Genomic DNA, 27,495 nt, shown 5'->3' on the forward strand with positions numbered 1-27,495 from the left:
AGAGAGAAAGAAAAGGAAAACAGAGGGAAGAAACGCTCAGCATGTTACTTGGTCTCACGTTTTTAAACAGGAACATTTGTGTTACAGTTGATTCTGCTCAAAAACTTTGAACTAATGGTGAGGTCCCCTGTAGAGCATCTTATGCGAGAAGGAGTGTTAAGCGAGGGAAATTGATGGTCATCCTTAGTGTCGCTGAGGAAGAAGATCCCTTCTTGCAGGAGATCAGCATCCACCTTTCTGGAGTGTCCCCGGCAGCTTGAGTTTGTGGCTCCAGGTCACGTAGTGACTTTTAGGGTCCTGCAGTGGTTTGGCTGTCACACAGCTTACCTCATGGATGACCAGGGTGACCTTGGCACGGCTGTCTAGTGAGGAGACTGCCCCTTCCTTCCCTCACTGCCCATAGCTGCCAGGTTGTGTGATGAAATTGATCAGGAAAGCTTAAAAAGAAGGCAGAATCCAAGGCAGCAAGTATGAGAAGCCCAAAAAATAAAATAGTATCATCATAAAGTAACATTTGAGTAGCTCATTTGTGTCAAGCATTGTATCAGCTGTGTTTCATGAGCATTATTCCCAAATATCACAAGAATACAATAAGGTAGGAATTATTATTTCCATCTCACAGATGGCAACACTGAGGCTCAAAGATGTTAAGGTACATGCTGAAGGTCACGCTGTGCACATGAATGTCTGCTCTGAAACCCTGCTCTTGTACAGCACTGAGCTCTCTCCTTAAAAAGAAGGGGGCAGGTGGGTGTGAGGGAACTGGACTCCTTCCCTCCAGACAGGCAGGGAAATTCACACTAAACAGCAAGGAGAAAGAGGAAATGCAGAACCTCGGTGCAAAGAAGCAGGCCTGAATGTAGTACCATTCTGTCTTATCTCTTAATTGAAGCCAGGAGGATACGTGCCCACTTTTGTAGCTAACATGAAAAATAGAAATCAACACTGTGCAAATGTATATCTAATGGTATAGCTTACGGTGTGATTCCCTTTCCCCATATCATTTTACAAAACAGAAAAGATCAGGGAAAAGAAACTTAGAAATGGACGCAGAAAGAAAAAAGCATATATATATTTGCTATTATAGTAAGGGCCTTTTTAAAGTCAAAATTCTGTTTTCGATAAGAAAAAGCTTTTAAGAACGTTTTTTATGTAGCATTGTTTATCTGTATTTATAGTCAATTTCTTCCTTCACTTTGCTTCTCCTATACTATAATGCTAAGTTTCCCTTCCTATTTTCCCAATGGCTAACATTCTGCTTCTGAAAATTGTCCATTAAAATTTTATCAATTTTGTATTTTGGTGAGACAGTATGAGGAAATGCCATTGTGAAATTAGATTTTTTCTTTGACATCAGGCGCCCAGTCAGCAATCCAATCCCATGTGTTTCTATTGAGACATTAGGGTTTGATATAATTTTGGGCAGAAAACATTTTAAAAATGAAACAATTGAATTTCCTAGATGGTCTTGGGGACCACTTAGCTTAAGAGAATACACTTCCAAATCAAAAGCCTTTCAATCATTTTAAATATTATTTGGATGATATTTGCTCTGTGTGTAGTGGCAATTTGAATTTGTATTGAATGTTTGACCGGCTCATGCACACATAGATGATGTATGAAATTATTATTTCATATTTTTCTAGTGTTTGCATTGCCAGTGACATCTGGCTGACAGGAACTTGGAGAAATGGGATACGAAGTGAATGCTGCAGTTACCACAAGCATCATATTTATCAAAAGGTTTAAGGTTGGCCTGTCTTTGTTTAACATATGGAACTTGGAACAGTGACGGGGAAGCACTACGTTTTGGTGTTGCGTGCATTTTTTAACTGAGCTTTTTAGGAAAAGAGTAGTCAAAGAATAAACACTAATTGTATTGTTTGTTCTGCTCATGAAACTAAACATTATACATCCTAATTTTAAGCAAACAGACTTAAATTCGGTTTAATTTCCATACATTTTGCCTTTATTCAGAGAATTTGCAGATTTCATATTAGAAGAACATGCATATTGAGCACTGTTCATCATTACTCAGAAAAGGCGACGTGGGAGGAAAAAAAGCTCAACCTAATTTTTGGTTTTATTTTCTAATTTGTAAATGTGCAAAATTGAAGTAAGACATGCGAAAACATAGTATGATATTTGCAAGCTCTGACTCTCCTGTAATGCTGTAATACACACATACAAATATAAGCATTTTCCTATTCTCCCTTTTCTTAGAAATCATGGGGCAAATTATTAAGTCATGAAAAATATCATTCATTTAACAAAGATTTATGAGCCTGCTATGGCCTGTGGACTGCCCAGGTGCTGGAGATATGCAGAGGAATTCGACAACCCCTGCTCTTAATAAACTCACAGTCAGGTGGGAGGGGAGGTCAATATGAAATAACTAAGTACAATATAAGGCTATAAATACCACAATATGGAAGCATTGATAAAGGGGAGTAGATGGTGAGAGTGGTCCATCTGCCACAGACAGGTAGGGAACAGAAAACGCAACATAAAAGCCATTGTGAAATCCTCTTAGTGTATCCAAGTAAGACTCACTTATTTTTTGAAATAGGAAAATAGAAAGATGGTGAAAAATCATCCCAGCTCTTATCACCTAAAGACAAATACTATGAACATTTCCATCTAGTGTTTTCTCAATCACTACTTTTTTTTTAGTTTTGAAAGCATTGCGATAATACTGCAAATATGCCGAATGTATGAAAAAAAACACTAAGCTGCTTTCAAAGAAAACATAAAATGTCATCATTCAATGCATTCCCATGTTATTTTAAACTGGATATGGTCCATATAACAATGTCCATATAAAAATCCAATTGATTGTCAATACCATAAATTAGCCATTACTCCGTTAGGTTGTTTGCCTTGTTTTCCATCTCCCTCAACCAACAATAAATTAGTGACTTCTAAGAGAAAAGGCATTCAGGAGAAGAGCAAGAGATCTCCAATAGTGGGATTCCTGGCACCAAAGTAAGATGTGAAAGGGGTAAGTAATGTCTTACCCTTTTCAACATTTATTTCAACATTTATTCAGCATCTGCTACGTGCTATGTACTTTGCGTGTGTTAATTTGTTTATTGCCACAGGAATCCTGATTCAAGTGTAGTATAGTGAAAATACACCGCAGATTTACCTGGAGTGGAGTTCAAATTTAATTCCCAGCTTTGTCTAGATGCGAGATTTCCAAATTTAGTTAATCTCTCTGACTCTCAGATTCCTCATTTATGGATTGGGCAATATTATTACTCATTTGTTTAATAATATTAAGCCCATACTAGGTATATATGTATATTATGTGTACGGTGTCTTGACAGGCTGGAAATGTAAGATGAGTATAACATGTCTCATGTCTTTGAGGAGCTTACAGCCTCATGGCAGAGTCATTCATGGGAGTGGGCCTGACAGGTCCCAGGAGACATATTCTTCCTGGTGGAGTAGCATTTGGTCTGGATCTTAAGTAAGGAGGAGCAGGTTTTATCTCATGGTTCTTCAACCAAAATGTTCATCTTCTGATAATCGATCAATCAATCATGTGCCCAGTGTTGTGCATATTTGTTCTGTTCCATGTTCTGAATAAGCTTGCCAAGTAGTTTCAGTCTTAATGCCTAGAAGAACGTGGCTTCCGATTTACAGATTAATACACTAACCTATTTAAGAAATGATTGTGTTGGTTCAGAGGTGATTGGTTTCTACCAGAGCCTTTCTTTCTAAAAGATGTGCTCAGCCTTGTGAACAGAGGGTCCTGTTGCTCTATCAGTAACCATCTTTGGACATTGTATTTTAAAAACCTCATTAATCTGACTACAACTGTCACTGTTGTATACCTAGAATACCTAGGTTTCACAAATGGACAATGGTACTAAGCAATGTGCAGACATACTCTGTAATCAGATTTGGGACTGCAAATGTTAAGTCCTTCCCTGCTAAAAATTCCTAAATCTAAAATTAAAGCTAGAATACTCAGACCTAATGGCAAGTTTTCAAATGTTCATAATTTAGCAATTTAAAATGTTTCAGAAACCATGAAAAATGTCATTTGAACCAAAAAGATAATTTAGCAAATTTTTGTCTTCCTTCTCCTACCAAAATTTCATGCAAAAGTGCATCTGAAGATTCAACAAATATGGGAAAGTAAATATATTTTCAAATTTTACTAATTAACTACAATTTTAAAATAAAACTATCTACAACTCCTATCTTCTGTAATGAATCAATGGTGTATCAGTTAGCTATTGCCATAAAGCTGCTGCATAACAATCTGCTCCAAAATTTAGTGGCTTAAAACAATTCATCTATTTTGCTTTTGAGGGTTGACTTAACTGGGATTTGGCTGGCCTAGAATGATCATGGCTAGTGTTGGCTCTATCCCATGTGTCTCTTGTCCTCTTCTTGGGGCTTTTGGGTTAGTTAGACATATCCTTCTTTTAGTGATGGCAGAGTCACCAAAGATTGAGTCCAATCACCCAGTCATTTTTCAAACCTCTGCTTGCATCACATTTGCTAACACTGTACTGACCAAAGTATGTCATTTAGCCAAAGCCAGAGTCAGGCTGGATAGGGCACTGCAGAGTTACAGGGCAAACAGCGTAGATGCGGGGAGTGGGGAAGAAGAGGGGCTCTTAGGGTAATCTACCCTAAATGGCTGTGGAATTTACTACAAAGAAGAATGGAGTCTAAATTCAGTGGGTTTTTATTTTTTAATTATCATGTATTTAAAGCCTTCTGTATTCCAGGCATTGAATTTTTACCTCATTATCTCTTCCTGCAAGCCTACAAAATATATTTCAACATCTCAATTATGCAGATGAAGAAATGGAGGCTCTGCAATGTTGAGTAACATGTTGAAGCTTTCATGGCTGATCAGTGGCTGAGTCTAGAGTTAAATCCTATCTGGGGACTCTGGGCTTCAGCTTCTGTTCTTTCTACTATGTAATGATGACTCTATTCAAAATTTCAATTCTAAAATTTAAGAACAAGAAGAAATTTTTTAAATCTCATCTAATCTCCTTATTTTGTAGATGAGACAACAGAGCCTCAGAGAGATGATTTTTCATATTTTTATCTTACTGATTAATAAAAAAAAATCTAGTGACTAGAACCTGGATCTCCCAATTCCTCATTTTCCTCATTATTTTATACATATTTTTGTCATTGGTCATACATTTACTGAGTACTTACTATATGCCAAGCACTGTGGTGATCAAGTGTTCTATTGCTGAAATCGTATCCTGATTGTAGAAATGAAGAGAAATAGAAGGTCATATGCATGCCTACTATGTGTCACAGTGGGTGCCTTTGTTTTCTAAAATTTACCAAAAATAAAGTTCTGAAGTCCTGCATCGATCGATTTCTACCAAAATATAGGACAGGTTTTCTCTTTGGCCCTGATCACATTCTACATTTCACAGAGGCCAAGTTGGTCTTGGAGGCTGCAGGAGTTGTGCAGGCAGCCGGAGTCTCACTGCTGCTCAAGGTGGGCATCTAGCTCGCTTTGGCAGCTATGTGACAACTCTGAAGTCATACAGCTGCCAGGCCCCACCTGAATTACAGCTGACCTTAAGATGGATTTTGTAAACCATTTAAATAGATCTCTCCTTTTGGAAAGTTTTCAGAGTTAAAAAGAAGAAAACAATAAAATGCCTCCAACTTGCAGACCCTCCCTCTGAGATCTGCTTCATGCAGCCTTCATGCTTTCCCCAGCACTGAATCATTATTCCCAGTGGGTCCTAAAGGCATAAGACTAATGGAAAGCAAGTAAAACACGGCTTAGAGCTGCCTGCACAGAACGAGAACGGCCCTCTCCATGTTGCTGGGCTCATTGTATTAGCCCTGGGAGACAGAGGAGGGTGTGGAAGAAATTTGGAGGCAAACCTGGCTGGGTATGGAAGGTGTTGGGGCAAATCACTTAGCGTTTCCTTTTTGGGAAAAAAAAAAAAAAAAAAAAAGCACCACCCAGGCCAGGGCCTGGCACATAGCAGGTGCTCAAGAAATAGTTGTTGAATGAATGATGATTGAATTAGACTGTCTCCCCTGCTTCTATTGCTTATCTGGTTATGTTTCTCTTGATTTTGGAAAAAGCCTATTCAGAGACTTAGCACTGCATGGAGGATAATGCTTTAGGCTCCGTGTTTAATTATTCAAACAATATGTTTGAGTGTTTACTGTGTTCCAGGCATTGAGGGTATGATGGTTTGCAAAACCATATGTAATTGCTACTTTCATGGAACTTGCAGTCCAATGAGATAAATCAGACATGGATTTTGAATCCTTACTCTGTCATTCACTAGCTCTTTAACTATGGATGGCTTATTAATATCGTTGTGCCTCAGTTTCCTTATATATAAAAAACTATAATAATAGTACTTAACTAAATTTATATACATATATACAAAACAGAATATTGTCTGCTATTTAATAAGCACCGTATAAATGTTTGTGAATATCTCATATATTACTGGGAAGATTAGATATGAAAATGTATGTAATGAGCTCAGCATGATGTGGGCACATATGAAGAACCTCTCAATAGATTATTATTAGCCTATTATAGGTAGCCCTAAGCACTCCAGCAATTCTAAACTTGATGTAGAAGAGGTGGGACGAGGTGGGGAGTGGATCAAAGGGAGAGTGATGTTAGGTCTCCTGCAACTAAAAATCTATTTTCTTTTCTTTTTTTTTTTTTTTTTTGAGACAGAGTCTCACTCTGTCACCCAGGCTGGAGTGCAGTGGTGTGATCTCCGCTCACTCCAATCTCTGCCTCCCGGGTTCAAGCGATGCTCCTACCTCAGCCTCCCGAGCAGCTGGGACAACAGGTGCATGCCACCACCCCTGGCTAATCTTTTGTATTTTTAGTAGAGACGGGGTTTCACAAAATCTATTTTCTTAATCTTAGACACTCAACAACACATGCACACACACATAGAAACTGCACATACACTGCATACCTGCACATCCTTTACAGTACCATTAAGGGCACATTTAGGAGGAGAGGTGCCTGTGTGTCCCTAAATTAAATCTTTCTAAAAGTTGAAGCCTGTTTTTATGGATTCACCCCCATCTTATGCACACAGTTATTCTATCAGACCCCGCTAAAACACAGATGAAGGGAATTTCCCAGAAAGACCAGGAAAAGATGCCATACCAGCTAGGGGATATCTGGGCAAGTGGGAGGGTCAGCTTCTACTCCAATTCAATCTTGAGGGACTCTTTCCCATCCTCAGAGTCCGTCAACATCTGTAGAATGATGTGTTTTCCTTCGCATTCATGCTTTTTTCGTATATCAAGTGTTTCTTACTCGGTATTGCCCTGTTCCTTTGGATCCAGTGAAACCATTAGAGGTCTGCCATTAATCATTCTTAATTTTATTCCCTTCTTTCTTTCCCACTGGACTCCTACTAGAGCCTATCCTTCTGTACATAATCACTCCAACCTGTTATTTCTCCTTCTCCGTGGGTTTCTTCCTCCATTTGAATAGCTCACTCATAAACAGCATCATTGAGACTCAAGATAAGTAGATGTACAAGTGCCTCTGCACTTGAAGCTTCCCATCTGGGCAAATCCTCATCCTCTCACTGAAGCATGTCTATGACTTAAGTTTCCACAGCCCTCTTCAGCAGCAGAGGAACGCCTGCTCCCTCCTCCCTTCAATTGCACACCAGCCAATGTGGCACACATTATATCAAACTTAGGCCCCCAAATGGCCCCACCCCAGCCTCTCACCCAGCACATGTATGCATTGGCAAAACAGGGGAGAAGAGACAATAAGATTAGAAGACACATCTAAGGGCCACAACATGAAAGAGCAACTTAAGTAACAGTACAAACAAGAAAAACTATTACTGTAAGCAAATTCCAAAGGATTGTTCTCTATTTTCACAAAAACCAGAAGAGGAGGAAAAAAAAACAGCCTTATACCACAGTGGGACAGAGTTTTGCTAAACATACAGAAGAACCACTTGACAGTGGAGATGAACAAACCCAGAAGCAAGCCACCCCATAAGTTCTTGAAAGCTGCATTATAAAATGAAAAATAACAATTTATTTTGAATGGTAGAGAAAGACTTTCTGGGAGATGAGGTTGGGAGTGGGGTGGAGTTGGACGACACAAACACATATAATCTTGGAACTGGAAGGGACGTTCAGGGCCTGCACCATCTGTTTCACAGAAGAGGCACAGAATAAATTTGCCCAAGGTTACAAGGCTAGTTAGTGTTTGATATTCCAGACTTCCTAACTCCAAGTCTAGTGCTCTTTTCAGAGCCCCAATTTAATTTAGAAATTGTGTCCCACTTTAAGATGATATTTTTAGAAGGAGGAGAAGAAAGAGGAAGAGGAGGATTGAAACAAACAAACAAAAATGATGGATGGTTGGTTTACCATTATGGATCCTGGTAAATCCAGGATATGTAAAAGATAATCCTCTCTCCTGGGAAGAAGAAACAGTTAACAGGTGACCATTAACCCTGAAGCCTAACACTAAACCAGGGCCTGTGAAGACTTGCAGTTATCTTCATTTTGTTGTTTAAAAGACTGGGTTCCATAGGCAGAGACAGAGCTATGCTGAATAGCGACACTTACCATTTGCTCCTCCAAACACATTCTGTAGGAAGGCGTGGGATTTCACAGCAGTGAGAGCAAAACTATTCACAGCAGTACCATATGCTCCCCACCATCAGGAGCGGCGGTACTGGTCACTGGACTTGGCAGGCAAATCAGCTGAATGGAAATTCTGAAGACCACAGTAGGAGTTTTCTCTTTGTGGGTTTTGGATGGTAAAATCTTCAATCTGTTCCACAGGGAGAAATCAGAGTGAAAAATAATTCTACACAAATTGTGAGTGTATGTGTGTGTGTGTGAGGACGTGGATGTGTGTTACTTCTAGAAAAGTTAAGGGGAAGCAAAGGCTTGGTACTCATCTTGCACACCATCTTATAGAGGTAAGAGGTCACACACTGAATGCAAAGAGGTAAAGACTGAGAACTCAGAAGATAGAGAATTATTTTTAGTATAAATTCCATGTTTTCCATTTTTTACCTCTAAGAAAAAAAGCAAGATTGAGAAGAATTTCCCAAATGCCAAGACCATTTAATAGCAGAATTACAACCGACGATAAATGCAGCACTTTTTAAAGTTTGTCCTTTCTCTGTTATTAACTTTGTTCTTTCAGTTGTGCCAGAGAAAGCACAAGAGATAGAAATTGGCAGAAATATGGGTCTGAAGAACAGAAATTCAACTCAAATGAAAATACCGTGAAAACCTCTAGTATAAAAAAAGCCTTTTGTTTAATAGCAAAACTTTCATCAAGAAAAGGTTTGTTTGAATTAAATGTAAAATTTAGGACAGTCTATTATCTAATCATTACTAATTCTGTGCACATAGGGTATTTTCTATTTCCAAAGTGGTCTGCAATCATTAGTTAATCCACTCAGCATGCTTAGTCTAAATTGTATATACGTATATAATAGATAGGGAGAGTTGCTGGGGAGAGGCAGCGTGGCCTAGCAGGCTGAGTAATGGACGGGTAACTCAGAGCTGGGAGTTCTCATTTTCACCACCTGGTTAGTCTACAGTGGGAGCCAAGCCTGTACCCACAGGACTCAAAGACAAGGAAGCAACTTGTTTCAAAAATACATACATGTATGATATAAAATATCTTTTCTGACAATTGAGGCCCTGAGTTTTAATTTTCTATTAAGTCCCATTGGCATCACGTAGGTCCAGTCTCAATTTTCCCCACAGGTAAAATATATTTTTAAAGGCCAGTTTTTCTGTGAATAACTATATTGAGAGGCAGCACGATGCTTAATAAGATACCTGTAGATGCTCACCAATGTCCTTTTCAACATGTGGAAACTGTCCAGAAAGTTTAAATGCATTGGAATAAATCAGTGGTGTAATTTCCTTTCCTCTTATTTTTGGCCATCGATAATACTAGTATATATTGTTATCTGAGCTTTGCCAGCTTCAGTTTTTCTCTTGAAAAGGAGAATCCTCTAAGCAAGATGTTGCTTTTGAGTGTTCTAATGTAATTTTTTCAAACATGAACCAAATGCTGGTGCCCAGCAGAGCTTGTCCACATCATGCCTGGATTCCAATTGCATAGCTTTCCTTTATTTTCATTTGTTTGCTCCTACCCTATCCAAACACATTAATTTGTGGTTCAGATAATGTATTCCATATGTTTAATTAGCCATTACATGAAATGTGGGAAGGTGGGACTTTTAAAATGCATTCTCCATTTCTCACAGTTTCCTGACTATTAACTCACATTCTCTGATGGTGTTTGTTTGTTTGTTTAATTATTTTCACAATAAAGAATCTGCCTCCAACAAAAGTATCTAATGACTTCAAGTTGTAGATTTTCTTTGGATAATAGAAACTTAGTTTGTTCTATACAGTTAAATTAATTCTGCCCTATCTTGTATACAACATATGTAATGTAGTCATTGCTCAATAAGTAAATACTCATAATAAAATATAACTTAAATAGACTTGTATTAAGGAGTTCTCCTTTATAAAGTTTCTGGATTTCTAAAGTGCATTTCAGTGTCCATAAATTTCCAATTTTTTCTAAATAGTTTGCTTGGTGAAATACTAATTTATTAACAGATGTCAAATTTATCTCAAGTATGTCCTACTGATGTCAAAAAAATGACCAGCACTTCATTTGGCATATATTCAGAAATTCTTAACTCTTCCTAATTGATTAACGGTAATAACGGCCCCTGGAATGCCCCCACCGAATCCGTGGCTAGCCTCACAGTGATTCACTATGGCGTCACTGGGAGAGATGAAGCCCAGGGCTGCAGTGGTGCCAGTTCATGCCTTTTCAGTGAGAAAGCATTCAGGTTACACAGAGTGTTAATCTGGCCACAAAATGGGAGACGGCTAAGTCTGCCCGGAATGTCTGGCTGCTGGTTGGCAGACGCAGCCCTTTTTTCACCTTGGATCTGCTGGGCTAAGGATGCTTTCATAGTAATTTTCCAATGTCTTCCTTGATCAGTAGACTGCAGCATTTTATCATTTTGCAGATTTTGTTTTCTTCATGGGTTATTACTTCCACTGAACTGCACTTAACATCTATTAGCTTAGGTCTCCAGAAGATCAAAGTCCCTCTGTATCTGATTATTCTGCTCTTTGCAATTTGTGTCTCCCCCTCACCCTATCCCCTCCCCACCAATGCAGGAGCCTTGCACGTTTACAGATTTGGTTTCAGTGCTTTCCCCAAATCGTTTATAGACATAAAAGCATCATAAATGGGACATCGTGTCTCCGGAAAGAAAATAAGAGAGAAAAAAGTGAAGACAGCAATAGTTATTCTTGTATTATTTCCATCTCAAAATGAATCTTTTAAAACTCATGTTTAAATATTTCTCTTTTTGAAATGAGATGGGTGAGGGAGAGAGTGAGGAAGAAGTACTAATGTCACAGAATTATGCTAATGTTATAGAAACAAAATTCCTGTTGAGATTTATTCTCTTTACTAAATCACTCTACCCCACTCCCACTTTTCCAAAGCCCTGTCCCATCTCCTTACATTTTAGTTTAAAATATTTGCTTGTCTTTTTTAGGAACCGGTCCACAGGGCCAACATTCCATTCATTTTATGGTTTACTGTTAAGGTAACCTTAATAAGTAGGTTCTGATGGAAGATTTTATTCCCTTTCTGAACTTTTAGCAAATGATAATCATTCTCTAAATTTGGTCTCACCGCTGTGATGTACCAAAGATCCTCTAACAAACGTCGACCCTGTCTCAACAATAGGCCAAAGCTGGCCCCATCAAGGCATTTGCACCGGCCCTAGAAAGAATATTTTTAGAAGCTACATAAGAGGCCCAGTGTACATCTATCAGCAGACTTGAAGTGGGTGCTTGTAAGTTGAGACAGGTATTAGAAACTCAAACTACGTTTGGCAGCTAAAAAAAAAAAAAAATTAAGGAGATTGGAATCTGAAGAGAAATAAAGACCCGGAGCCTTTTTTTGCAAGGATATTTCCTTGTCAGAAATACTTAACACTATTCTCTATGGTGAATAAAGAAGTCAAAGCCAGAAAGGAGAGAGAGAGAGAGAAAGAGAGAAAGAGAGAACGTGTGAGCTACAGCAGGACTTCCCAAACCTGAATCTGTGTGCAGATCACTTAGGGACCTTGTTGAAATAAAGACTATGATCCAGCAGGTCTGGAGTGGGATCTGAGAGTCTAAAATTAAATTGCTCACCAGTGATTCAGATGCTGCTGGGCCCAAGACCACATTTCAGTAAAGAGTTAGTGTTTCCTTGTGTCCCTCCACAAATCTGACACTACAAAAGTTCATTTCACTCCACCTGGCACACCTCAACCCCTTGTGAAACACTGGTCTCTGAAGAAGGATGATGAGGAGCCCCAGAGCAATGGCCCTTAAACTTTGCTACATATTATAATTCCTTGGGAGATTTGAAAACTCTCCATACCCAGGCCACACCCCATATATCAATTAAATCAGAATCCTTAGGAATGGGACCCAGGAATGAGTATTTTTAAAAGAGTCTCCATGTGATTCCAGTGTACAACCATGTTTAAGGACCAATAGCTTAAATAAAAATAACAGTAGGCGAAAAAGAAAAAAAAAGCAGCCAACATTTGTTGGCTTCTTCTATACAAATACATGGCTTTGTGAGAAATATATACATTTTTTTTTCATTGAATCATTATACTAAATCCCATTTACAGACCAGGAAAATGAGGCAGAGATTAGGTAATTTGCCCCCAGCAAGAGCTGATAGAGCTGAGATATTCTAGGATAAGACATATGATGGAGGAGTGGAGAACCTGCTGGTTAGTTACATTTGTGTGTGAATTCAAAATTTTCTTCTGTTTGTATATTTGATTTTAGCCAACAGTTTGGTAATACCATTTAAAAATGTCAATCCCCCTTTTTTGTACTCCCCCACCCTCAAAAACCTAACACTGCCTTCCTAAATCATTCATTGCCTTTTCTCACATTTGCCATCTCTTCTCCTGGGCATGCTTAGGGTCCTAGGCTCTAGAGCTAAGGTGCGTTGTCTTCAGTTGCTGGCTCCTGGAGCTGACTTGACTCCACCCAAGTCGGTTATACTTTGTCTCCCTTCAGTTCCTTTGGCCTCTCTTGCCCCTAACTGGGCAGCAGGGGGAGCTATGACTATCAAAACAAACAAACAAACAAAAAAAACGCCTGTGAACTGCCCCTAAATATGATTTTCATGTCCTTCCCTAAAGGAAGTTTATCCTCACAACTCTTCACCTCAAAGCTAATGCCTACTGCCTCAAACCCCAGAGACTGGGTGAATAGCCCATCTAGGCATGCAGATAGCAGCGAAATCAGAAATCAGCAAGCTCTCACGGGGCCCAAAGATGCAGAGACAACTGAGAGGAGCCACGGCCACCCAGTAGTCAGTGTGATCAAGGTATAATTCAGCAAAAAGACATAAATAGTAGATTGCATCTTCCTGAAGGGTGTTTCCCATTCAAGAAGGACCGAACAACTATGATAAAATGTGTAAAGTACAACCATGAGCTCCCCTTTTTAACTCTGGCCAATGACTTGAATAAAAATTTTTATATCAGCCCTCAGTTTTCCCAACTTTAAATGGGTACATGTCAGGCCAATAAATATTCATTTAACTTAGGTTGTAACTGTATTAGAGGATATACGGTTTGGTTATGAGTCAGGAATCCCCCAAACAACATTATCATGTTTGAGGAAAATTGGAAAAATCCTAGAAAGAGAACATTCTTTTAAAATTCACAACAGGGAAGGATGCCAATTTACCCCTAACCATAAATCCAGAGAGGCTGTTTCCCAAGCCTGAGACAATTTTCAAAATTGCTGCAGCTCAGACCCTCAGACCATGATGTTTTCTGAGGAGATCAAGGTATGTTACTACAACCACATGAAGACGTTTAAGTAGGACTGAAAGTTAAATGTACCAAATCATTTCATAAGACCTCTGGCCAGGAGCAGTGGCTCATGCCTGTAATCCCAGCACTTTGAGAAGCTGAGGCGGGAGGATCACCTGAGGTCAGGAGTTTGAGACCAGCCTGGCCAACCTGGTGAAACCCCGTCTCTACTAAAAATACAGAAAGTTAGCTGGGTGTGGTGGCAGACACCTGTAATCCCAGCTACTTGGGAGGCTAAGGCAGAAGAAGTGACTGAACCTGGGAGACGGAGGTTGCAGTGAGCTGAGATTGCACCATTGCACTTCAGCCTGTGCAACAAGAGCGAAACTCCATCTCAAAAAAAAAAAAAAAGAAGAAGAAGAAGAAAAAGCCTCACTCTCTCCCAACCACTCTGAATCATGCACCCAGTTCATCCTCCCTCCTCAGCTCTGATCTGAGAAGTCACGAGGGTCAGGGTGATGAGTATTCGATGCTATTTTTCATCCACAATTAGAATCTCTTTTGATTTTCTGTTCTACCCTTGCTTCTGAGGATTCATCTCTAGGAGGAACTGAAGAAGGATAAAACCAGAACGTTTCCCCTTAAACAGATTTTGACAACCATGATGCTATGGGCTTCCAAAGTGTTGCCATGAGTTGAGGAAGCTCTTGGACAGTAGATATGTGAACTTTCTGAGGGGGCACCCTGGTGTCTCTCTGATGGATTTTCAGAGTATGAGATATACAGGTTTGAGTCACTGGAGCAAGTGCTAGCAGTGTGATGTGGAAATATATTCAGAGCTTACTAACCTTAATTTTACTTAGTCTATTGTTCACAATTATGTCCTAAAGGTGTGTGAGTTTGCTTCTCTTCTCCTGGATGCACTCAATCTAATAGAGGAACTGGGCTATTGCAATGCAAGCAGACGGATTAGTAGTGGCACAGATGCATGCAAAAATACACAGACAAGGCTTCACTCTGTAGTTGGAGCCTCCCTGGTGATTCTCCTGTGTCCTTGAAATTGAGTTGCCAGTTCACTTACACCAGCTAAGAAGTCTGCTTCTCCTCACTGAGCTCTGCCGGTGCGTCCCTGCCTTACTCTCCTGTGTGAGAGTTACACGCTCCACCCCTTCTCTGCTGAATCTAGCTGGCATCCTGAGTCAGATTGGAACATTGGAAAACACACACACTCCCTTCTCTGGGAAAACAATTCATCTGAGAAAAGGGGAAGTGACAATCTTACTAAGGAAGCCGAGTTTTTAAAACAGATTTTTTTCTTTGAGTCCTAGTGACTACAGAGGCTTACATAATGGTCCAGGCTCAAAGGAAAGGTAGCCTGGAGTTTGAGAGCCTTCCCAGTGCAGCCCAGTGTAAGCTCCCCAGTGTGGGGGATCAGAGTCTAAGGGATGAGGCGGGTGGGTGGTCAGACCTGGGAGCCATTCCTCCTCTCCAAGAATAGAAACTACAATTCTACATGTTTTGTTTTCAGGCTTAAACAAAAATAATAAATGGGCAGTTTTCCCTAGCGTCCTAATAGGCTGCCTGAGGCACATAAGCATGAACAATAAACCTTGTTAAATGATAATCTGAAAAGGAAAATTGAGACCTTATTCAAATGTGATGGAGAAAACACATAGGCACACTCCTTACTGTTTCGTCTTAAGCAGAGGAAAGATCTCTCCAGGGAAGCTGTAGAAGAGCAAGGTACCTTTGAGGGGCCACCCAATATGGGAATTGGGAACACATTCCATTGTATTGACCTTGTATTCCTGTTTCCCAAAATGCTGGGTCAGTAATTATTTCAAGGGTACCATACAAATTTGTCATTTGATTTTTCTTTCCTGGCTTAGCATCTTTGCTTTACACCCCACAATAACTAAGTCTGAAGGGACACAGATAAACTAGGCTTCTTTAAGAATTCGCTCTTCTTCTATTTTTGTAGATACATCTCTCTCTCCCGCCCCTTCAAGCATGGGCTTTTTTCTTTTTTTGAGACAGAGTCTCGCTCTGTGGCTCAGGCTGGAGTGCAGTGGTGCCATCTTGGCTCACTGCATCCTCTGCCTCCCGGGTTCAAGCAATTCTCCTGCCTCAGACTCCCAAGTAGCTGAGACTACAGGTGCGTGCCACCACGCCTGGCTGATTTTTGTATTTTTAGTAGAGACGAGGTTTCACCATGCTAGCCAGGCTGGTCTTGATCTCCCAACCTTGTGATCCGCCCCTCTTGGCCTCCCAAAGTGCTAGGATTATAGGTGTGAGCCACTGCGCTTGGCCAAACATGGGCTTTTTAATCAAAGTCAGGTCCACCTTCTAGATAAAGAAACCAAATTTCCTTCTACTTCATCTTTGGGCATGGTCCAAATTTTCACAAATTTGAATCAGAATAATTACCCAAAGCTTCCATCAAAATTCAAGCAAACTCCCAAGTGAAGGCTGTCCTCCCAAAATTTCAGCTCCAGTCTAACCGTCAATGCTTTGCTTCTAGAAAAATGATTCACTCTCCCACTTCTGGATGGTGCTCTGTTTAGCAGGTGTGACAGCTGCTGTTGATTTTCTCACTTGGCACCCTCCCCAGCCCCTTTCTTTCTTGCCCCTTTCACCGTGGAGACAGGAAAAGTTCCACAATGTTTTTCTACTCCCATTCCCAGCCTTCTTTGGCTCTACCAGTGGGGTGCAGTTCTGTCCAAGAGGGTCTCATGCGGACATGGTACTGCTTCTGGGAAAGTGGCTTTCTTTTTGACAAATGGGAGACATGAGGCTGGCACCAACCCTTCTTTCTTCCTGCCCAGTGTATATGATGCTTGAAGGTACAGCTGCTATGTGGCAATAAGCAAAGGCTAAGGATATTAGAGTGGAACTACAGAAGAATCTTGGGTTCTTGATAACTTGATGGAGTTGCCAGAGCTCCATGCATCTTGTATGAATGTCCTGGATTGCCTATGTTACAATAAATAAATAAGCCTATGTATATAGTCATGTGAATATAAATTGTGTGTGTGTGTGTGTGTGTGTGTGTGTGCCAGAAATAGCAGGTATTCTGTTAACTTGCAGGCTAATGTCTCTAAGTAGAATTTAAAAAAAAACAGAAAATACTAAAAACCAACTCCTTTACTGAGTTCTAAGCCCTGTGTAGGAGGACTTATTTTTATCATCAGTCATGTTGCCATCTTCTTATTTTTGCCATTTCACAGATAGGGCAACTAAAGGCTAGGGACCTAAAGCAACTCTACCAAGGTCACGCAGTAAACTGCTAAAAGTTAGGGAATAAAGCCAAAAGCTCTATAATCCCAGGCGAGGCCTCCTCTGCTCTATCTCTCCCCCTCAGTTAGGAAAATGTCAAAGGATTTATTAAAAACAGCCTGAAGCTAGATTAGGTATTTTAATACCCAAAGCACTTAATTACTAATACAGTTTAAGGTACATTAACCTAATTGGAAACTTTCTGCATATGGCATAGGTTTCCCCCCCACCCCAGAAAAATTAATACTATTCTTTTCAGACTTTTCTCCTGGTCTCTCTCATCCTTTTGTACAATTATTAGTTTCCAAAGTTAGAAAGAATACCACAGCCAAGGGTTTAACCAGTCTGAAGAACTGGTTAGTTTTCATTTAAACAAAAAATTTAAAATTAATACAGTAATGAGAGGAAAAGGAAAGACAGAATTTTATCTGATAGTTACATGTCTCAGTCTCTCAGCATACAGGGGAGCTGGAAGGAGGCCCTCATCAGAACCCAGGGGTCATCCTTGGCTGTTCTGCCTTGCATTGCACATCCAGTCAGCACCAGAGAGCCTGATGCATCTCACCATTTTTTGCCATCCCTCACTACCCCCTTGGGCCAGGCCCTCGACATTCTCCTCTGGATTACTGTGATGGCCATCTAGCCAGTCTCTTGTCTGGTTCCAATCTGCTCCCCACACTACAGCTGGAGAGATTCTTATAAAATGCAAATCAGATTAATCAGTCCCCCACTTAAAACCCTTTAGTGGTTCCCTATGGCCCTCAGGATAAAGTCCAAGCTCCTTGATATAACTTCAAATGCTCTTCATTACTAGTTTATGTCTAGTTCTCCTATCTTACATGTGTCACTCCTGCCATATTCAACTACTTGCAATTCCCCAGATTGCCTGTGCTTTTCTTCCATTCTAAGCTTTTGCAGAAGCTTTTGGGTATTCCCTCCTGCCTCCTCTTCCTTTTGCTTCTTCTTACCAATCCCCAAGCTTACTCTTAATCATCTTCCACTGCCCAAGCATCACTTCCCCTGGAATCCTTCCCTGACTACCTCCTCCCCAGAAGAAAGGTTAAATGCCTCTTCTATGCATTCCCATAGCAACCTACTAAGATAATGCTTAAATTATTTACTTACGTCTTTGTCTTCCTGGAGCATCTTGAGAGTAGAAAATGTATTTTGTCTACTTTTGAGTCACCAGCACCTAACACAGTGATGCTTACAAAATAGATGCTCAATAAAAACAATTGTTGAATAAATAAAAGAACAAGTGAACTAACCTTGTATCAAGAACTATGCAAAAGATTAATAGACAAGTGAGCTACACAGTAAAAAACTTGGAGCTAGAAGGGGCAGAAGGATAGCTTTGAGGTTCATGAAGTCACAGAGAGCTTTGTTAACCCCTGCACTTGGTGAGAAAAGCACAGGTCTGGCATCTGGCATACTAGGTCTCAGGTTGTTCTCAGCAAAATCCAAAGGAAGAAAACTGGCAGAACTAGAAGCTGATCCATGCTGCCTGAGAAGGAATGGATGTAGGATATTCTTCAAGATCCTTACAAGCCACATGAAGATTGCATGTGTAGAAGAGGGTTTCTAGGATCCTAACTGTACATGCAGTTTTGAGCTCTTCTCTCCCTTCACCCTCTTCCTTTCCTCTCCACCCCTCTGTTAATGTCATTATTCTGGTGATTTTAGCAACAAAACCAGAGTGGGGCTCCAGAACCCACTCCTTCTTTATAAACTGGATAACTTCATAAATTATCCACACACAGAAAACCTGTAGAAGATAAAGCTGACATTTCATACTAGAACATTATGTATGAAGAAGTACTAAATGGGGAACAGATGACATTTCTCTGCACTATCTCCTAATTTACCTTGTTACCTGTAAGTAACAAAGTAGTTTGCACAGTCTATACTGACGTTCACCTTCAGCCAGCACTATCTTAAATACAGATGGCTGACTCGTGTGGAAATGTCACACCTCTTAGGACCATTATTCTTTTTCACACCTCTCAGGACCTCTTATTTTTTTCTGACTCCCTTTATATTTGGTTGTTTCACTTATGATTCTTTTTACTCACTATTTAAGTTTATTTGTTATCATTTTCTTATCATCCTTGTTAGGGAGAAAGCTCCTTGAAGGCAGGGACTATATTATTTGCTTTGCAGTATCTGCAGCGGAGAATTAGGTCCTATACATATTAAACCTTCAATAAATGTTTATTGATCAGCTAAAATAAAAAAACTTCAAAAGTTTCAGGCAAGAAGACTTCCCATCCCCATGAACCTACCACTTCCATTGCTTTCTGGGATTTTATATTACGTTTAAAGCTTTCTGAGAATTTATTTGAATTTTATCTCAGTCTTTGGGGATATTGGTAGGAAACCACCATAGAATAAGATCTATGTCTTTATTCATTACCTAAGCATAGGAGCTGAGTAGAAAACCTTTGTTTCTTACCGTGCCTAGGAGTGTGGCAACCTCTGGACCTGGTAGCCTCTGGTAATCACACCTCTGAGAGGTTGGCCTGAATGCCAGGAAAGTTGTGCATGGCACTTGCAAAGAAACAGGCAGACTGCCTTTGAGAGGCCCATCACCTCCACCTGTATTTCAAGTATAAAGGATGGTTCCATATTAGAGTTAATTATGTGTTTGTGACAACCATTTTCCATACGTGTTTAAATTATTCATGGTAGCTCTTGACTGGAGTTGTAGGGAGGTGGTTTCCTACCAATATCCCCAAAGACTCAGATAAAATTCAAATAAATTCTCAGAAAGCTTTAAAAGTAATATAAAATCCCAGAAAGCAATGAAAGTGGTAGCTCCAGGGGTACACAAAGTCTTCTTGTCTGAAACTTTGTGAAGTTTTTTTATTTTAGCCAATCAATAAACATTTATTGAAGGTTTAATATGTATAGGACCTAATTCTCTGCTGCAGATACTGCAAAGCAAATAATATAGTCCCTGCCTTCAAGGAGCTTTCCCCTAATAAGGATGATAAAGAATGATAACAAATAAACTTAAATAGTGAGTAAAAAAAATTGTACGTGAAACAAATTAATATAAAGGGAGTCAGAAAAAGAATAAATCACTGCCAGCCAGGGTTACTTAGAAAGCTTTCTTGAAATACAGCCAGTTGATCATACTATGCAGGAGTGATAAGATATCACAGAGACTCAGCTCCTCACAGCCCTTCTCGTACATAGGATTGAGGTCTAACCTGTCATATTTTAATATTCCATGATAGGCAGGAAAGAACATATGGAAACAATGACCACCTTTTACTAACTTATTTACTGGAATTCAGTCCTTTTGCACCTGAGGTTTTTCTTCTTCTCTTGAAATGTATTTGCAAATGATGCCTAGGTACATCGGTGCCTTTTCTGAAAGACAAGATGTAACACTTCCACGTGAAAAAATAAATAGATAATATCCCTCTTAGAAACACCGGTCATCCTAATTGTCATTCTTTTCCCCAAATTTCTTCCTCCTCTTAGCCCTATGGTGCTTTTATCTTCTGTCTTCTTTGTTTTCTGATTGTGGAACATACTTAAATGTCTTCACAAACCTTGGGAGCCCTTTGTGCCCAAATCATGAGGCTTTGTTCTTCCTCCCTTCCTTGTGACATAGCCTCATAAAAATCTAGTAAGCAGGCCAGGCACGGTGGTTTATGCCTGTAATCGCAGCACTTTGGGAGGCCGAGGCAGGTGGATCGCTTGAGGTCAGGAGTTCGAGACCAGCCTGGCCAACATGGTGAAACTCCATCTCTATTAGAAATACAAAAATTAGTCGGGTGTGGTGGCACATGCCTATAGTTCCAGCTACTCAGCAGGCTGAGGCAGGAGAATCGCTAGAACCCGGGAGGCGGAGGTTGCCGTGAGCCCAGATAGCACCACTACACTCTAGCCTGGGTGACAGAGTGAAACTGTCTCAAAAAAAAAAAAAAAAGAAAGAAAGAAAGAAAGAAATGTAGTAAACATATGAGCCCTCTCTCTCCAAATCGCCTTTTCATTTTCCTTTCTACTCTCTAGCCCAATTATTTCAAACGTTTGCCCCATGGCAGAGGATTTCTTTCCAATCTTACCCTGATACTCGTGTATGCAAATGAGGGATTATGGCCCACTGTTTTATTGTTGTTATTATAACCGGAATATACAAAAGGGGTACAGAGTACCAGAGTAAGTGTAGGAAGCCACTGCTTTTTGGCATTCTGCTACAAATTGGCTTTTTTCTAGGGTTGTGTTGACAGGATTGTTACAGGTGGTTTTTCCTACCACTCCCACCCATGAATGCATATGTGTTGGACACATACTTTCTCCCTCTGTCTCTGTCTCTCTCTCTTTCTCTTACACACACACACACACACACACACACACACACACACACACACACAGCCTTGACCTGGGGATGGACATTGAACTAGAATTGATAACAAATCACCCTTATTGTGATGGGAACTAGGGAGAAGCACCAAAGCAGCAGAACACGTTGTTGAGAACGTTCTCTTTGTTGTTCCATCTGCTCAATGCTTTCATTTCTTCTTCTTTGTAATGATATTACCAATAGTACCTGCCTCATTGGATACGTGAATGAATGCATGTAAAGCACTGAGAACAGGGCTTGGCACCTTGTGAGTGCTATATAAGTGTTTGGTAAACAGATAAACATGTAAAGCAAGTGCCCAGCACGTGGTACATTCCCCCATATGTGCTATGGAAGAAGTCCTGTTCTTAGCTATTGCTCTGAAAATCCCTCAACTCTCTTAGAGGAGCCATCAGTTCAGGGTTCTTTTAGTGAATAGCTGCTGGATAGTGCTGGTTCTGCATTCACCCCTTCTCCATGCAATGTAGCTTTTAGAAACCTTTTAGGGAATACTTAAATTGAAGCAAGTACAACCTGCATCAAATCTGGGTAGCACCTCCTCGTCCTGAAATCAAGCTAAGACTTGAATAAGTCCAGCTTATAAAAGCATAAAGACACTAGCTTTTTTTCTGAATTCAATAGACCAGTGTGTTTCAAACTTTTTTTGATAGTGACCTACGTTAAGAAAAATATCTTCTGTTGTGACCCAGTAGACAAGTACATGTGTTTATGGCTGGGACAAAAGCTTCTTTAAGTAATACCTGTGCAATATACAACACACTTGGATACTTTCTCTTTCTTCCATTTCATTTTTTAAAATACTGCCTATAACCATTAAATTGATTTCATAGGCTACCAACAGGTCATGATCTGCAGTTTGACAAATACCAAGTCAGACCAAAAGTAACTTTAGGAGTGGACTAATAATAAGAAATGGAATCCTATAAAAGACTCTAAAAGTTCTCTAATGGAAGAAAGATGACTATTGATTTGAGTCTGTGTACCCATGTTTCATTCTCCTTGAGAATTTAAATTGCAAAGATATATTCCCAGCTTCAGAGCTTCAGATGTGTTTAAAAAAATGCCTTTGTCTCCTAAAATAGAAGTTTCCGATAATGCACATCAGTCAGCACCCTGGGACACACAGGTTTCTCTAGAACAAATAATTATATTGAAGGTTATCCAATTGAACTCCAAATAGGTATAACCATGTAATAAACAAGCTATGGTAGAAACAGGAATATCAATTGCTTCTTCCTGGCCCCGTTTCTGACATGCAGCAATCTTTGAAAAACACTGGTACTTTATAATCTGTGAGATCTTTTACTAACTGATGTCAACATTCAAGGTGGAGGTCCCATTCCTACTGGACAAGTTGTCATAGCATTCTGGTTTCCTATATAACAAACATCAGTAAAGCCTTACTTGGCTTTACTGTAAAGCATAGTACTTGGCACTTTATGAAGTGTTTTAATGCATATTATCTCAACCTTGTAACAATCCCGTGAGGTATACTGGGCAGGTATTTTTGTACATTATATTTATGATGATAATGCCATTTAAGACTTCACTGTTTCCATTTTCAGGGTAAAGAGGGATCATTTTGAAACATGTTGTTGGCTAATGGCAAAAGGCAGCACAATGTGGACAGAGTACTAGATCTGGCCTCAAAGACATGTGCTAAAATTTGTGGTGTGCTAATTACCAGGTGTGTGTTCTTAAGAAGGTCTCCTAAGCTTTAGCCTTATGTTAACTTTTATGCGTAGAGAAACACAAGTCATTCTCACAAGTAGAAGATTGGTGCAGTGGAAAGTAACACTACCTTCAGTGTCAGACAGACTGGATTCAAATCCTGGCTTTGGCACAAACTATATCAACTTAGGCTAGTGATGTAGCCTCTCTGAATTGTATATTCTTTTCATTTTGTAAGATAGGAATTACAATAAAATGTCACTGGCCAATTAAAATATCTTTTTAATTGAAACACTGTATCTGCTTCCAACTGCCTTTAATTTATTCTCATAGTGCCAATTTAAAAAAGTTAATCTATGTCCCTTTCCTCCTTAAAACCTTTCATGATTTCTCATTGCATTTGAGATAGACCAAAATCTTTGTCTTCACCAAAATGGTCCCATATGGTGAAATCCCTACCCATTTCTCCAATCTCAGTTCATACCACTCTTTCTCTTTCTGTTGCAAACATTTAGCCAATACTGGTCTTCACTGAATTCTTTGTGGCTTCAGACACCTTACCTTTTGCAGCCTGTGCACACTGCTATTTCTTCTGTGGAAAAGATCTCATTACAATTCCAGTCCTACCACCCTCATCCTTTAGGTTTCACTGTAAATGTTACCACCTGAGGAAGAAAGATATTCCTAAACTCCTAGATCAGGTCAAGTTCTCATATTCTACACTATAATGGAAACCTATTCTTGGTCTTTAGATCCCTTATCACAGATGTAATTAAATAATTCTACAACTATTTGTTTAATGTGCACTCCTTCAGCTAAAGCTTAAAATCCAGGAGAACAGGAACAACGACTATTCATGGTTGTTACCTCAAAGCATGGTTGTTGGAGTTAGGCTCCCTTCACTTAAATTCCTCCAGCTGGGTAACCTTGGAAAAATTACTCCCCTTCTCTGTGCCTCACTTCCTCTCTGTGAAGTGGAGATATTAAGAGTGTCTACCCCTTAGGGCTACATGAAGATAAAGTGAGAAAATAAATGATGAAGTGCCACAGTTCAGTGCTTGAAATGGAATAATAGATGCTAGTTGTTGTAGGTGATAAATATTGGTTAAGTTAATATACAAATTGTTAATTAAGTGTCATGAAGCTTGTACAAGGCCTGGAATAATAGTAGACAATAAATGTTAGTACCATCCTTCCTTCAGTATTTAATGAATCTTCTAAGTACTCCTTTCTAGTCACCAAAGAAGCTGAAGGCAATGTTGAGTGTACAGTCATAAGGAAGAGATATGGAGTTTGTTATTATCCAAGTAGCTGACTCCTAAGCTGCTAACTGAGGTCATTTCTAAGGGAGAAAATCTTAAGGATGCTTACCACTGAGTGTAGATTCCAGCAATAGATTGGGAAGGGAAAAGAGCCTTGGCAAGCTGAAGGCTTGAGGGCCAGGTTCATGGTATGAGTAACACGTGAAAGTAGCACACTGTGTGTGAGGACAGCCAGGGCCACTGGAATTTGTCGACGGATGCAATGAGAACTTGGAACAGAAGTAGTAAAAAGAGCTGGGGCCCAGCAGACCCTGGAAGACTGGAAGTAGTAGGAAATCAGAAGAGAACAAACAAGTTTCTAGGGGAATTCGAAGAACAAGAAAGAGAGGTAGTAGACTCTTAATACCTGGCACTTCTCAGAGAAAAGAAAGAAACTTCACATGACAAAAAGCACAGAATGAAGAAGGAAACCAATTCTGCCTCGGCTACCTGAGGTATACCTTTGTAACATAAACCATCAGTGAGTAGGGGCAGGAATTAAAAGACAATTGGGACGATTTTCACAGGTGCTAAGGTGCTGACATGGATAAGGTTTGACATCAGGAGTCATTGGGGGTTTGAGCTGAAATGCATGAAAGATTACAGCTCATCAAGGCAAGATAGAGAAATGGAGGTGGAGCTGAATAATTGCCGGTAAGGATCAAGTATAGATAATATAAATTACAGCCTTAAGGAGGCAGCTGATACATACATATATACATACATATACACATACATTAATCAAGAATTCATGGGAACAAGAAAAGAGAATTTTTTGATGCTGCTGTCCAAGGTTCAGTGTGAAAGTTGACATATTCCCCTCAATCTAAGAGACTGGAGTAGCAATGTATACATGACAAATATTTAGATATAGTAAAATTCATGTGTGCTCTCCTGAATCTTTCTACCTAGCCACCAACTCCTTACCTCTACCAAGAGTGCACAGTGAGGACTTGACATCTTAAGCACAGGATACAAATTGGCAGCCAGAAAGGAAAGGGTTAAAGAAGTGAAGTTTGTGACACAGCTGGGAGCCATTAACAATTAAGTTCTTGGACAGAAACCCAGCAGGAAGCTGAAGAGGGGCTGAAGAGGCACTATGGCCTCTAAAAAGCAAAAACTTGATTCAGAAATGAATGAACTGCCTTTACTAGTGAGCATTCAGGAAAACTCAAATTTCTCAACTAAGAATGAAGAGCAGATACTGGTTGAGTCTATATTATGCCTACCCATAAAACAGAGATCTTAATAAGGAAGACAATAGAAAGTTAATAATTCTTAGAAATTTATATTTTAACAATACATAAAATAGGGGAATGGTACTGGCCTAATTTAAAAATCCTAGTTGGTGAGCCAGCATTAGGTACCCTAGTATCTTCCACCATTTGCATCACAGTTTGGTTTATTTTTGATGGCAAGAAGTTTGATCTTAGTGATAGAGTAGTAAATACAGTACTTTAGTGTGATATTATCTCAGAGTTCTGAGGTCCCATGCTTTTTGTCTTGCTTTCTCCCTGCTTCTGCTCCCTTCACATTAAGGATCTCATCTTCCTACTGATTTCTGTTGTTCCCTTTCTACCCCACCAGGATCCATACTGTGCATTCAAGGTTCTCTAATCTCCTATAATGGAACTCAATTCATGACAAATTTGTAAATACTTATGGGCTACTTTATGTAGTCTCTCATCAATATTCTGTGAGACTTTTTCTGAAAAATTCTAGCCAATCCTCATTTGTCCTACCACCTAGAGTTCTCATGTGTATGTTCCAGCTCTGCCGTGCCTCCTGATCCAAATAAATAATATTCAGTTTGGCACTTTATGTTGTCTTTGAGTCATTCCATTGTCTAATGTATAAAGTATTAACTTCTACTGAAGACTACAAACCACTTGATGTCAGGGACATGCATCATAATTCATTTTTGTCTTCTGTACTGCTTTACACAGTGCTATTTACACAATATGTCCTTAAAGGGCAGCAAGTCCTTGCAGAACTGAAATGAGCACCTCCACAAGAAAACTGCGCAGGCTGCTTTGGAAGGTAGTAAACAGAGAAGGAGCAACAGCGTACATATGTTTATAGATAAAATAGTAGGCCTGCTCAAGAAGTCTTCCCTGAACAGGACCCTTAAGGAACATTACATAAGTCAATTGGAAGAATATGCAACCAACATGATTTATATAGCTTTCATAAGATTTAACACAAAATGAACATGAGAATAAGAACTGTTTCCCCATTTCATCACCGTCTCCACCATCTAGCACAACACGTGACACAGTAGGTGTTGAATGAATGAATGTATGAAAATGCTCAGTCCAGGGGCAGGGATAATATTAATAGTTGGCTGGATTAACCTGGGAATATTTCCCAGACAAATTGAGAAAATATTAATTCAATGACCAAAAGGGACATAGTTTGAGGCTTCTCAGAGTGAGACTGCTTTGGCAAAGTTATGGATTAAGAAATCATAGCGAAGAAAAGATAGTAAAAGTCTTTTTCTTTTTAAGAAGGAAGGTTAAAGAATGGTATGGGAAGGGTGATCATGAGCCCCAGAAAGTCTGAGCATTGGAGAGGTGAATATAAAAAGAGCAAGGGTAGAGAATAACTTAAGTCAGTGGAGTCAAAAGTTTGAGAAGCCATCAGGAAGTTACAGCAATTAGGTGAAGGAAACTCAGACGGATTATTTGGATAGTCCTCTAGGAGCAGACAGATATTTAAACAAAACAAAACAAAACAAAACTTGCTTTGGCTAAATGTTGTTAGGAAGAATCATTTTCTGGGACCTAGTCATACAGATTTTTGTGATGTTAAACTCAAGCTGATAAGTCCCCAGAGGACTTGGAAGACATTTTATTGCCCTCATTTGGAAGGTGAAGCCATTGACCTCAAACCCTAGGAATGTGTTACTTTGTTCTTTTAATAATTGTAACGAACTTTTCCAGTGCAAGCCATGTACAAATGCAAGATGCTTGGACTGAGTTGAAAGTGCTCTACAAAAAAGATA

Source organism: Hylobates moloch, unplaced genomic scaffold (assembly GCF_009828535.3).
Source record: "Hylobates moloch isolate HMO894 unplaced genomic scaffold, HMol_V3 SCAFFOLD_5, whole genome shotgun sequence".
Classification (NCBI taxonomy): domain Eukaryota; kingdom Metazoa; phylum Chordata; class Mammalia; order Primates; family Hylobatidae; genus Hylobates; species Hylobates moloch.